This window comes from Staurois parvus, unplaced genomic scaffold (assembly GCF_062004578.1).
Source record: "Staurois parvus isolate SC_StPar_1 unplaced genomic scaffold, SC_StPar_1.0 ptg000096l, whole genome shotgun sequence".
NCBI lineage: Eukaryota > Metazoa > Chordata > Amphibia > Anura > Ranidae > Staurois > Staurois parvus.
Genome location: NW_028317892.1, coordinates 5344439 through 5354915, shown reverse-complemented (window position 1 = coordinate 5354915; position 10477 = coordinate 5344439).

Sequence of the window (10477 nt, the reverse complement as noted above, 5' to 3'; positions counted from 1 at the left end):
TTGTATACTTCCTGTGTTATCTTAAGAAGTCTATTATATTATATAAGTACCTGAAATAAATACATAAATAAATAAATAAGAAGTCTATTTAGCCCCCTCAGTTCTTACCTTGGGCCTACAAGTCATTTAGTGCCCTATGCTTTGGAGATGAGACAATGGAATGGATTGGATAGTTAAGCAAAAGAAATAGTGAAAAACAAATATATTACAGGAAGGAAAAAAAACACCAAAAGTAAAATTAGAAGATAAACCTGTTGCATCTCTATAGCCACTTGCCTACAGGGCTCTTACACCCCCTTCCTGCCCAGGCCAATTTCCAGCTTTCAGCGCTGTCACACTTTGAATGACAATTGCGCGGTCATGCAACACTGTACCCATATGAAATTTTTATCATTTTTTTGTGACAGAGCTTTCTTTTGGTAGTATTTAATCACCTCTGGGTTTTTTATTTTTTCTTAAACAAACCAAAAACCACTGAAATTTTTGAAAAAAAAAAATTTTTTTCTTAGTTTTTGTTATAAAATTTTGTAAATAAGTGATTTTTCTCCTTCACTGATGTGCGCTAATGAGGCTGCAGTGATGGGCACTGATAGGCTGCAATGATGGACACTGATAGGTGGCACTGATGAGGAGGCACTGGTAGGTGGCACTGATGGGCATTGACAGGCATCACTGATGGGCACTGATAGGTGGCACTGATGCACACTGATAGGCGGCACTGACTGGCATTGATGGGTAACACTGAAAGGCAGCTCAGATGGGCACTGATATGTGGCATTGATGTGCACTGGTAGGCACTGAAATGTGGCACTGGCAGGGGGCATGGATGGGCACTGACAAAATGGCACTGATGGACACTGACAGGTGGCACTGCTGGGGCTACACTGATCATCAGTCCTCTGATGATCAGTGTAGATGTCCCCTCCGAGGAATGCCGATTACCGGCTCTTTCACATTACCGGCTGATCACATGACCGAGCCGACATCTTTGGCTCTTTCCGTGGATCGGTGATCCACTGTGTCCTAGGGACACAGCGCACCTCTGATCGCCGAGCGCCCCCGGAGCCGGGCATGCGTGGTGAGAATGGGAGAACATCATATAACTTCCTCCCAGAACGAGAGAACCGCCTTGTGCCCGTCATTGTACTATATGGCGGGTGTGAGGCGGTTAAACTGGTGTTAAACCCCAAATCATAAATTTATTATATTGCAGGTTACCAATTCTAAGATGTGATGGCTGCATTAGTTTTCTTTTTAGGCTTTATTTCCTTTATTTTCACCTGATGATCCTGCCAGCAAATCTGTTGTTTTTCAAGTGCTTGCTATGGGGGTAGATGTGCAAACTCACTCCTGAGCCAGGCTCTGTGTGTCTATGGACATAGACATGGGTTGATTTTTTTTTTTTAAAACTGGAGAGTGCAAAATCTGGTGCAGCTGTGCATTTTAGCCAATCAGCTTCTAACTTCAGCTTGTTCAATTAAACTTTGACAAAAAAAAAAAACCTGGAAGCTGCTTGGTTTCTATGTAGAGCTGCAACAGTTTTTGCACTTCCTGTTTTAGTAAATCAACCCTATAGTGTGGCTCAAGCCACACCTCCTCCCTCCTTACTGGATTTGATTGACATCAGCATAGAGAGAGAGGCCATCTTTAGGGCAGAAGTCCCGCCCCCCACTGGAATAACTGAGAGCAAGGCTTGGAACATAGCCCTGCGCCTACTTTCGGTCCTGCGCTCTTCAGAGACTCAGGTCAGGAAGGGGGATAAATCCTCTGAAGTGGTTAAATGCAACAGTGAGCTCAGGGATCAGGATTAAGTAACGCACTGAGAACAAGAATTAGGATTAAGGTGTCCGTTTATGACACAGAGAATAGCTGTGATTCAGAGGATCGCAGCTACTCTCTGGTAATTCACAGTTTATGACACTCAGGAGATCAGTGAGGAGCGATGTCAGCCTTTCACTGGTGATCTGTGTTCTGCCTCCAGATTCTCCAGCCCAGAGTTGGAGAATCAGAGGAACCGCAAACCAAGCAGTGATAAATTACCTCTGCTTAGTGAACTGATCTCTTACTGTAATCTCGCGAGATTATAGTAAAAGCAGCCGTTTTCCAGCATTTGTAGATCATTCTCCCTTCGTTCGGAGAACTGATCTACACCGCTTCATAAAAGGCATTCACAGGAGAACTGTGTTCTCCGAGAATTCCGGAGAACTGAGCAGCGATCTATTACCGCTGGTTCATTAACGGACACCTTAGTAATTTACAGACATCAGGGCTGTAACAAATAAATAAGTAACACAGAGGTCAGGATTAACAGTTCAGGGATCAGGTCAGTAGGAAGTTATTCCCCGATTAATCCCTTAAGGCCCACCCACAGTACATTTACTGCTGCAGGGTGGGCCCTGGGTGCAAAATCACATATACATGATTCTGCATTTCCGGGTAGGGGGCGTGTGTGACCACCCTACCCGCGCTGCCGATCGTGGCCCCTGGTGTCAATCACCAGGTTCTGGCTGGTGATTACCGGCAATCACTGTTTGGGCACACTGCTTGGGATGGCTGAGCACAGCCATCCTGATCAGTATGCTTTACAGTGAAACACCCCCCCCCCAGTAAAACACTCCCATCAAACAGTTAACCCGTTGATTGCCCCCAAATGTTAACCCCTTCCTGCCCAGTGCCATTAGTACAGTGTCAGTGCATTTTTATGGCACTGATCACTGTATTGGTGTCACTGGGGATGTCATTGACACCAAGTCAGTTCCCCCCAGTGTCAGAATGCCTGCCGCAGTCCCGCTATAAGTCGCTGATCGCCGCCATAACTCGCTGATCGCCATTATTAGTATAAAAAAAAAATTCCAGTATCTATGCCGCCATTTGTAAATTCTATAACTTTCACGTAAACCAATTACTTTACACGTATTGGGATTTTTTTTTAGCAGAGACAAGTCACAGAATACATTTTGGTCTAAATGTATGACGAAATTTTTAAAAAATTTTTTACTGGACATGTTTAATAGCAAAAAGTCCAAAATATTGGACATACAGGCGATCAAATACCACCGAAAGAAAGCTCAATTCATGGGAAAAAAAGGACGTAAATTTCATTTGGGTGCAGAGCTGCATGACCGGGCAATTGTCAGTTAAAGTAACGCAGCGCCGTAGCGCAAACTGCTTAATTGCTCCCTGACCACCCGGATGCCCCTTCCAGATAGCGTCAGATTGCTCGTCAGTACACATGTAATCATATTTAACCCCTTGATTGCCAGGAACACGCTCATACACAATAAACCTCCATTGCTAGTATAGTGTCTGAACAGATCAATATCTTTGATCAGATCAGCACTATACCAGCGTTCATATTAGTATAGTGTCCCCAAAAACACGTTAGTGGGATCAGCCCCGGAACCAGCCAGCAACCTGCCAGCACTTGCGTTTAGCCCCTACGCTTACCCCCCCCTTTCTCCCCGAGCAAGTGCAGTGTCAGTAAGTCACTGTCACTTGATACATTGCACAAAAAACTGCAGTGTTCGCAGAATCAGGCCTGATCTCTGTTAGCACTTGCCGGTAAATTTTGTTGACTCTCATATGCAGCAGGGTACCAGTACTAGTGCCGCTCTACCTTTTGGTGAACTGGCGAGCACCAGCAGCCTAGTACATCCTGGTCTTTCACATACCAGCACTGCAGTATCACTTGGTGACGTGGCGAGTCCCATAAGTGCAGTACAAGCTGGTGCGGTGGCGAGCACAAGTATTGTCCTGCAACCACCAAGAATTCTCACACAGGCCCGTAGAGCCCCTAGCATCCTTCCGGATGTGCTTGCAAATCCTGATTGGCAGCCCACAAATTCTGCAGCACCCGTACTTCCCCCATTCACTGTCCAACCCAGAATTCAGATGGAAACAGCAAATTTAATTAATCCCCTTGATTTTTTTGTAGCTGTTTTTCATGGAAGATCTGCAAGCATTGATTGTGGATCAAGGCAATTTACATGCACAACAATTTATCATCGCCAACTCAAATTCAAACCTTGCCAGACCATTCGCATGGAAACCCATTACGGTTTACGAATTAAATTTTTTTTTTGGGACTATCCCTCAACATGGGCATTACTAAAAAAAAATTAATTGAGGTTGTATTGGTCCACAGACATAATTCAGCATATGCCGTGTTCTCTGCTGCCATGGCCAGGCTTAGATATGAGAGTATAATGCGTTTTATGCATTTCAATGACAATACACTCTGTCGTCCTCGGGGTGACCCTGAATTTGACCGGCTCCACAAAATTCAGCCCCTCGTAAATCACCTTAACCAAAAATTTGCAGATGTCTATACTCCCCAGCAAAACATCTGCGTTGATGAGTCCCTCATTCATTTTTCTGGCTGCCTTGCATTCAAACAATTTCTCCCCAGCAAGCGTGCCAGATATGGGGTCAAGATGTATAAGACCTGTGAGAGGGCAACAGGCTATACATATAAGTTTCAGATTTACGAAGGGAAAAGATAGTCATGTGGAGCCCCCCGGATGCCCAGACTACATGGGGAGTAGTGGCAAGATAGTTTGGGACTTGGTGTCATCATTTCTCCATATGGGGTACCACTTATATGTGGACAATTTTTATTCAAGCGTACCACTATTTAGACATTTATACAATCTTGTAATTGGCGCATATGGCACCATGCGACCTAATGTGTGCCCACCATTAGAAATGGGTGGATGCAGAGCAGTATATTCTTGGTGAGATTACATAAAGTAAAGTAAGAGCAGAGGAGATATCTAGAGTCTGATAGACCCCAGATTTCTCAAAAAAGAATATATGACAATGCCCACTGAAGTTATATATATTGCAGAATATTTGCATTCCCTGTGATAGCATTAAAAGTGATCAAAAAAAAAAAAAAGACTGTGTAAAAATAATTTAAAAAAATCAAAATAACTTAAAAACAAAACAAAAGAAAAAGCACCCTTGCGCGCAAGCGTTGACCCTGTGCTGGTATGTAAACAGCAGCTGCACCATGCATGTGAGGTATCGCCGCGAGCGTCAGATCAAGGGCAGGAATTCTAGCACTAGACCTCCTCTGTAACTCTAAAATTGTAGCTTGGAAAGGCTTTTAATGCGTTGCCTATGGATATTAAAAATGTATGCCGTTTGTCGCCATTGCACCGGGCATGCACAGTTTTAAAGCATGTCATGTTTGGTATCTATTTACTCGGCATACCATCATTCTTTATATTTTACCAAATAATTGGCCAATATATTGTGTTTTTGTGCATTAAAAGTAAAATAAATTGTATTTTTTTCAAAACATTTGCGTTTGAAAAATCGCTGCAGGAGTACTATGTGACATAAAAAACTGCAGCACCCGCCATTTTATTCACTAGGGTGTTTGCTTTAAAAAATATATAATGTTTGGGGGTTTAAAATAATTTTCTAGCAAAAAATACTGATTTTTTTTCATGTGAACAAAAAGTGTCAGTAAAGGCTTGGTCTTCAGGTGGTTAGACGAGTGAGTGATGTGTGGCACAAACTTCTAATGCTGGGCATAAAATGCCCCCACACCCCAAAACGACCCCTTTTTGGACACCCCAAACTACTTGCTGAGAGGCATGTTGAGTCAATAGAAGAATTTATTTTTTTACCATAAGTTTTTCGAAAATAACAAAAAAACGTTTTTGTTTTTAACAAAAATTGTCAATTAAATGATTTCTTGCTCACACGTGCCATGGGTATATGTGGAATTACTCCCCAAAATACATTCTGCTACTTCTCTCAAGTATGGAGGTACCACATGTGAGAGACTTTTTTGGCAGTCTAGCCAAGTACAGGACTCCAAAATCCAATAAGCACCTTCAGGCTGTTAAATTGACTATTTCCTCATTACACTTTCTGACTACCTATCACAGTTTCGGAGGCCCTGAAATGCCAGGATAGCACACCCCCCCCCCCCCAAATGACCCCTTTTTTGGAAAGTAGACACCCCAAGGAATTTGATAAAAAGTATGGTGAGTATTTTGCAGATCTCGTTTGTTGCCACAAGTTTTTGGAAAATGAAGAATGAAAATAAAAACTTTTTTTTCTTTTCTTTTTTTATATTTAAAAACCTTATGAGGAAGAATGAAATCTGCAAAATACTCACAATGCCTCTGTTTAAATTCCTTGGGGTGACTACTTTCCAAAAGCCATTTTGAGGGGGGTTTGATGCTATCCTGGCATTACAGGGCCTCTGAAACTGTGATAGGTAGTGAGGAAGTTACGCACCTTCAGGCTTTCAAAGTGGTCACTAGATTTCAGGCTCCTGTATGTGGCTAAGCTCCCAAAAAGTCTCACACATGTGGTATCCCCATACTCGGTAGAAGTAGCAGAATGTATTTTGGGGTGTAATTCCAGATACCCATGGCTTTTGTGTGAGAAATATATAATTTAAATGACAACTTTGTGTAAAAAAAAAAATGTTTTTGTCATTTTCCAAAAACTTGTGGAAAAAAAAATTAATCTTCCATGTCCTCAATATTCCTCTCAGCAGATAGCTTAGGATGTCTACTTTCCAAAAAGGGGTCATTTGGAGGTGTTTGTACTGTCCTGGTATCTCAGCACCTTAAGAAATGTGATGGGCAGTCAGAAAGTAAAAGCTGTGTAAATTCCATTATCTATACCATAGTTTGTAGACGCTATAACTTTCACACAAAGCAATCAATATACACTTATTGGGATTTTTTAACCAAAAATATGTAGCAGAATACATTTTGGCCTAAATTTATGATGAAATTTGAGTTTTTTGGATATTTTTTATGACAGAAATGATAAACGTTCTTTTCAAAACTTTGTTTATAGCGAAAAAATAAAAAGCACACAGGTGATCAAATACCACCAAAAGAAAGTTCTATTTGTGTGAAAAAAGTACGTAAATTTCATTTATGTACCGTATTGCATGGCTGCGCAATTGTCGGTTAAACTAGTGCAGTGCTGTATAGCAAAAAAATGGCATAAATTGCAGTATCCATACCAAAGTTTGTAGACGCTATAACTTTCACACAAAGCAATCAATATACACTTATTGGGATTTTTTTTACCAAAAACATGTAGCAGAATACATTTTGGCCTACATTTAAGACTAACTTTCAGTTTACTATATATTTTTTATAGCCGAAAGTAAAATATATTGTTTTTCTTCAAAATGTTCAGATTTTTTTGTTGATAGCACGAAAAATAAAAAGTGCACAGGTGATCAAATACCACCGAAAGAAAGCTCTATTTGTGTGAAAAAAAGGACGTAAATTTCGTTTGGCCACAGTATTGCATGACTGTGCAATTATCAGTTAAAATACTGCAGTGGCGAATAGCAAAAAGAGGCCTGGTCATTAACCTCTTCACGCCGAGCGCACGCAAATGTGCAGCCTCTCGGCGTCTGGGCCTTGACGCCAAGCAGTCGCACGTTTGTGTGCAAAGAAAAAAAACGCGCTGAGAGCGCGCACCCCCAGCACACATGTCCGGTACTCACAGAAAGGTCCCGATCAGGTGACTGCCGTGACAGCGAATCCCGGCGGTCACATGACCCTAAAACCCTGCCCGCCTCCCAGCTTCTGAAACCCTTAAAGGGCCGGGAAGCGCCGGTGCCAAGGGGGGTAAATCCTCAGGATGGCAAGTGGTTAAGGCTTGTGTCTCAGTCATCCCCAGGGCCCAACATTGTCCTGGGAGCAGGAGGTGTACATTTTGTAGTGCGCAGGCTCCAACTGATCACACTGTGCACTGTAAATCCTGTCAATCCAAAATGGCACAGCTGGAGTGGTCAGCACATTATGGATTTATGAATAAGCCTGCACATCCTGGAGCTCCAGTGGTGTCATGTTTGAATCCACAATTGTGCAGTGTAACGAACTGCAGCCTGTGCACTTTACAGTTTGTGGGACAAATCTAGGGATACATGTTTCTGAGGCTATACCCCTCAGAACTAGAACTAATGGCAACCTAATCTCAGATTGAGGGTTACAGCCAGCCTGGAGTCATATAGCCCCCAGTCTGAGGAGTACACTCTGCCCTGTGTCACATGGACCTTAGATTGAAAGAAAAAAAAAAACCTGTTTGGTGTCACATAGCCTTCACATTGATTATAGCCCAGTCTAGTGTCATATGGCCCTCATAATGAGGAATACAACCAGGCCCAGTGTTACATAGCTCCCAGAATGCACAGTTTAACCCATTCCAGACTACAGCCTGTCTGGTGCCCAAAATGGGGAGTACAGTCTGTCTGGTGTCACATAGTGCCGAAAATGAGAATCACAGCGTGTCTGGGGTCACATAACCCTGAAACTGAGGTGTAAAACCTAGCTGGTGTGACATACTATACATTCACATCAGTCCCTGCCCTCCAGGAGAATAAATCTAAAGTCTCAAACTCACTTTCATACGTATTCTATGGCCAATTTAGACATGAGCCAAATAACCTACCAGCATGTCTTTGCAGTGTGGGAGGAACCCATAGTAAACTCACACAGGCACAAGGAGAACATGTAAACTCCAGATACCCCTGAATGAGTAGTACAACCGGACCCAGAGTTGCATTGCCCTCAAAAGGAGGGGTCCAGCCTGTTTTGTGTCACATAAACCTCAAGCTGAAGAGTACAGCCTGCCCAGTGTCACCTAGTCTTCAGGCTGAGTACAGCCTAGCTGGAGTTACATTATTATTATACAGGATTTATATAGTGCCAACAGTTTGCTCAGCTCTTTACAATACAAGGGGAGACAATACAGAGACAATACAATTCAATACAAGAGGGTAGTGAGGGCCCAGCTGCTGGGAGCCTACAATCTAATTGGGAGGGGCTGGTGGTACAAGAGGTAATAACTGTGGGGGATGGACTGATGGGAGAAATAGAAGACTTGGTTGTTAGCTGAAGGTAGGATAGGTTTCCCTGAAGAGATAGGTTTGCAGGGATCGCCTAAAAGAGTAGGTGCTAGTCTTACAGATTGGGGTAGAGTTCCATAGGATGGGGGAGGCTCTGGAGAAGTCCTGGAGACGAGCATGACGGTTTTGGTGATATTCAGAGACAAGATTGGTGATGTAATTTGGGGCAGAGTTGTAAATGGCTTTATATAGTATTATTAATGTTTTGAATTTTATTCATTAGGCAATGGGAAGCCAATGGAGGGATTGGCAGAGGGATGGCAGATATGGAATGGTTAGTAAAGTGGATGAGTCTGGCAGCAGCATTCATGATAGACTGAAGAGGGGATAGCCTGTGATTACGTAGGCCAATGAGGAGGGAGTAACAATAGTCAAGGCGAGAGGTAACAAAGGAGTGAATAAGTTGCTTAGTAGTTTCAGTGGTTAAAAAGGGATATATTCTGGAGACGTTACGGAGGTGAAGTCTACAAGATTTGGACAGTGATTGGATTTGGGACTGAAAAGACAAACTGGTGTCCAGGATTACACCTAGTACCCTGGCATGAGGGGAGGGACTGATGGTTGAATTAATGATCTTGATGGAGAAGTCTGGAAAGGGGGGCACAGTCTGGAGGGAATATTAAGCTTGGTTTTAGAAAGATTGAGTTTGAAGAAGTGGTGTGACATCCATGCTGATATATCAGTTAGTAATGCGAGAGGAGACTCAAGGGGTGAGATGAGGAGTAGACAGATAGATTTGTGTGTCATCAGCATAGAGATGGTACTTGAAGCCATGGGAGTTAAGCAAGTGACCAAGGGAGGATGTGTAGATGGAGAAGAGAAGGGGTTCAAGGACAGAACCTTGGGGGACCCCCTACAGCAAGAGGAATTGGAGAGGAGGAGACAGAGTTATACAGTGGGGCAATTGCAGATTCAGTCTTCCCAGCTTGGTGCAGGTCTACAATTTTGTTTCTGGTGTCCTTCGATAGCGCTTGCGTCTTCACCATAGTGGAGTTTGGAGTGTGACTGTTTGAGGTTGTGGACAGGTGTCTTTTATACTGATAACAAGTTCAAACAGGTGCCATTGATACAGGTAATGAGTGCAGGACAGAGGAGCCTCTTAAAGAAGAAGGTACAGGTCTGTGAGAGCCAGAAATCTTGCTCGTTTGTAGGTGACCAAATACTTATTTTCCACCATAATTTGCAAATAAATTCTTTCCAAATCAGCCAATGTGATTGTCTGGATTTGTTTTCTCATTTTGTCTCTCATAGTTGAGGTCTACTTATGATACCAATTACAGGCCTCTCTCATCTTTTTAAGTGGGAGAACTTGCACAATTGGTGGCTGACTAAATACTTTTTTGCCCCACTGTAGGTAACACTGAAGGAGCACTGTGATAGGTAGGAGGAGAACCAGGATAGAACAGAGTCCCACAGACCAAGAGAGTGGAGTTTTTTGAGGAGGAGGGGATGGTCAACAGTATCAAAAGCCGTAGAGAGGTTGAGTAGTAAGAATATGGAGTAGTGGCCATTGGTTTTAGCAGTTAGTAAATCATTAGTGAGTTTTAGTAGGGCAGTGTCAGTGGAATGCTGCGAGCA